Below are 4654 nucleotides of genomic sequence, written 5' to 3' on the forward strand. Positions count from 1 at the left end.
TGTAACATCTAATTTATTGTGTGGTCTCTTGAGAATGTACTTTATTTTATGTGGGAAAGGCATGTTTTTTGGTAGTTTTTCTTTCTTTTTTCATTCTCTCTCTCTATACTGTGTGTGTATGTATGTGTGTGTGTGTGTGTGTGTGTGTGTGTATATATATATATATATATATATATATATATATATATATATATATAGACACACACACACACACACCAAATTGTTATTTTAACTTTATAATAAAGTTTTTAAAAAGGAGATCTTATATTATATAATAAAATTAAAATAGCAAAATGTCATTCCATTTCAAGTAGTCCAATCATCTGAACAAAACTACAGCAGAAATCTTGCATCACAGAAAGTCAAGTAATGCCATTCTGACCTGGATGTCTGATTTAAAAGGTATGTCTTCACACCATACCAGAATCTCAAGAAGGAAGGAGAGACTGAATTGGGGTGGGAGGGAGCACCCCACAGATGGGGATCCACACTCAAGAAGCTCCAGTGTCATGAACAGCCACTGAGTTCATAATTGTTATGATGATAACTTGGACCATGGAGATCTGGGTTCAGGTCCTACCTGATCACAAGTGGCCTCTCCAGTTCCATTAGTAGCTAAGACTGATTTCCTTCAATAATTTAGAAAGTATGTGGTTAAACTATATCTGTTTCAGAGAATGAAAACACTGCATTTATCTGTTGCATTTATCCTTTATAAAAGGATAATATAGTTGCACTAAGCATAACACAATGCTCTCATCTCATGAAGCTACTTTGCTTGAAGCAACGATATTTATCAGAGAGAAGAAAGAAAAAAAAACTGGCAATTCATACTGTTCCATCACCTTAGAAGTATGTGAAGCCTAAAAGAACAAAATGTCTTCCCCAAGGCAAAATATTTACGCACACAGAAGAAAAAGAATTTTTAAGTTTACATGTCACTGTAACCAGATATAACACTATTATTTTAGCACCCACTTAAACAAGTTTATCCACAGGAGGGAATGTTTTAAGAGTTTGGGGTTTACAGGCCTCATATTAAATATAAGATGAAGGAAGATTAGAAAAAGAAATGAGAGATGAACCCACAAGGCTTGGTACTTAATGCAAAGCATGCACTTTATGGAAAAACTAAAATAAAGTAAAAAGAATGAATGAATGAAAGTTTACTTTTAAGATTGACTTACTGCATGCTGGAAATGTTATATGTTGTCTATTTGCTTCCTTAATATTTGTGCATTGAGCCTGAATGAGGAACAAGAGACATTGCTTCAAAATCTGATAACAAATATGCTGTAAGATATTTTCATAGTAATTTAATTACTGCGGAAAGTCTCTAGCCTAGTGGCAGACCATACATTTTGCATGTAGTGTAGAAGATTGCAAGTTGAATGGAAGGGCTTCAAAAGACTCCTGTCTGAAACTCTGAGGAGCTGCTGCCAAGTTAGCATAGACAGTGCTGAGCTAAATGGACCAGTGGAGTTATATAATATAAGAAAGCTTCCTATGATCATACCCCAAAATATTATTACAGGGCAACCCCCAGGGCTGGCCTGCCCACAAGGCACACTGAAGCAGCCACGTTGTGTGGCAGAATCCAATAGGGAGGTAGAAAAAAAGAAAATTAACTAACTACCGTATTTTTCCATGTATAACAGGCCCCCATGTATAAAACGCCTCCTATTTTTTGGGACTCCAAATAAAGAAATCCTCCATATGCACTATCCATGTATAAGATGACAACCCCCCCCCCATTTTAAACTTGAAAAAATTGGGGGGAAATATAGTCTTACACACGAAAAATACAGTCAATAAAATAAATAAAACAAACTTTCAGAGGAGTAACCTTATTAGTCTGTTTTAGCTTAGCAAAAATAGCAAAGTCTTATAACTTAGTTGCAGCATAAGCCTTTGTGCACTAGAGCAGAGGTCACTTGATATGTATAGTGTGTTTTATACACACACACACACACACACACACACACACACACACACACACAGAGAGAGAGAGAGAGAGAGAGAGAGACAAAGTTATACATTGTAAAGAGTTGGCCAAATAGCCATGAAATGCAAGATGTGCAGTCTGTGACAGTTTGATGTAAGATTAAGTGTATATCGGATTTTTAAGAAATGACTTTTCCTAACAGCAATAACAAATAATAATGTAATGTTCCTAACTTTGTCATGCTGTTTGAACACCTGCTACAAAAGAGGGGAAAAAAATAACTATCTCAATTAAGACCTAAGTAAAGTTGATCAAACATACTAATAAATTGTATTTCAGCAATTTCTAATTCAGAGAGTTAAGAGCTGGAGTTATAAAAGTAATTACAATGGCTTAAATCCGGCTGAAATGGTTGGAAAAAATATCCTTTTTTGTTTCATAAAATCACCTGAATGTGGGGTATAGGTTTTTAAAATTAGTAAAGCAGTTGAAACCTTTTTTTTTTTTTTGCATTTGGAGTAAACCAGTGACTATGCACAGGATTTTTTAAATGGAGAAATTACACAATCTGTAGAAAAGATAATTAGAAGTCGGTTACTGTATGACCCAGTTATCTTCATATTAACCTAAAGTGTACTATCATAGAAACAGGAATTAATTTCAGTATTATAACAGTTGCACAGCCTTGTAATGTTAGGTACATAAAAAAAACCCACCATCACTAGGTGAACGGAGCAACAAACTTTATAATGTTGCAGTAGCTGAACAATTTATAAGCTACACACAGTTACAGCAGGGCACCTTCCCCCAAGTGGTCAACATACATTAATTACTGAAGAGAGAAACCACATTCATCAAATATATTACTTATCTTTTTAATTTGTTGTGACGCTTACTAAGTGGGTAAGATATTTCTGTATTTGCTGGAAATTAGTTGGATTCAGGGCTGATAACGAGCTTAAATACAAGCTACTTTTTTACCCTGTATGTTTTTTATGTTTATATATATAAAAAATTAGCAAATGGAAAATGGATCACCATGGGAGCTGTCCTAGCTTGTACGGGAACTCATGGGATGGATAAACAGTGACGGACCAGACAAAACACCTTCAATGCCCCTTTGGTCCATGGGGGGGGGGGGGTAACAACTTTGGGAGGAGCTGCGTTTTAGTTTCTTGCAGAACAAATAACCCCAAGCAGCCTTGTGGCAGACCTTGTAGGCTGGCTCTTTGATTCATGAGCAGAGTCTACAAAAACGCAGCCTGGCTCCTGCCACACCAAGCGTGCGACGCCCTTTTCACATGCCACTGGACATCTTGTCTGTGTGCAATGTGCAGGGCCAGATTTAGGTTTGATGAGGCCCTAAGCTACTGAAGGTAATGGGGGCCTTTATATGTCCACCTGTCCTTTGTCAGCAACAAATTGTCGCTGTTTTTTGTGTTGAATATATGTTACATGGTAATTTATGGACCTAATAGGTATCTAAAGCCATATGCCACTGTTGCTGTATGTATAGGTTTTATTTTATTTGTTTTTTCTCTTATATTTTGGAAATGTACATCCAGGCTTTCCCCCCCCCCTCTTATTTTTTTGGGGGGGATCCCAAGAAAGTGGGGTCCTAAGCTTTAGCTTGTTTAGCTTATACATAAATCCAGCACTGTTTATGAGCAGTCTACAAAAACGCAGCCTGACTCCTGCCACACCAAGTGTGTGACGCCCTTTTCACATGCCACGGGACTTCTTGTCCGTGTGCACATGTGTGTGTGTGTGTGTGTGTGTGTGTGTGTGTGTGTGTTATGTGCGCACGCCCCCTCCTTTTCTCTTCGCGTAAACAGACTTGTGTCAAACCAAGTGATGTGTCCCTGCTCACTCACAAGTTCGAGACACGCATCGAGCTCCTCTGGAGGAGCTGGGTGGAGGGGAGGGGGCGGCGTTGTGTGAACCTGTAGGTGGGATATATGCACAATGTTGTTGGGGGGGGGGAGTAGAGAAAGAAAGAGTGTAATTGGGAGGTGCTGCTGAATGAGCTAAGTGAGCCCTGTGCTCCTGGTTGTGTGAGAGTCAGAAGGGGAGTGGGGCTCGTGGCAGAGATACTGGTACTGGACTGTGTGTGCATAGGAGGCAACTCCTAGGGACTGAGGGGGGATAATAAAATATTTGAGGGGGCTGGGTACCACCCCCACTCCCTTTTTTTTGATAGGCATTGCATTGTGTGTGCGCCCTGTCATGTGATCGATTAGGTAAGGCGGGGCTGCCCTGCCCTGCCCCCCCCAATATTTCATTCAAGTTGGAACCCCGTGTATGAGGGGAGAAGGGGTGTGTGTGCCGGGGTGTCAACTTGAGTGAAATATTGGGTGGGGAGGTAACCGCCACCTTACATACTGGATCACAATTAGGCGGCAATCAACTTTGAGGAGGTCAAAAGAAACCTCGGGCCCTAGGAGTTGGCACCTATGCCTCTGTGTGTGGGGGGGGGAGGGGAAGAAGATGCGTCGACTTAAATATATATATTTAAACACACCGGCGCCCCGCATTTGTTGACAGACGAAGAGGAGGAGGACGAGGACGAGGACCAGCTCCGGTTTGCAGGCAGGCTTCACCTCCTTCCACCAGGCCCAGCGGTTGCCATGGCGACGAGGCAAGCCCGCTCGAACGCCCTCCCTCGCTCCCTCCCTCCCTCGCCCGCCACCCCAACGGCTCTCGCTCCCC

The sequence above is a fragment of the Zootoca vivipara genome, chromosome 3, assembly GCF_963506605.1.
Source record: "Zootoca vivipara chromosome 3, rZooViv1.1, whole genome shotgun sequence".
Taxonomy (NCBI): Eukaryota; Metazoa; Chordata; class Lepidosauria; order Squamata; family Lacertidae; genus Zootoca; species Zootoca vivipara.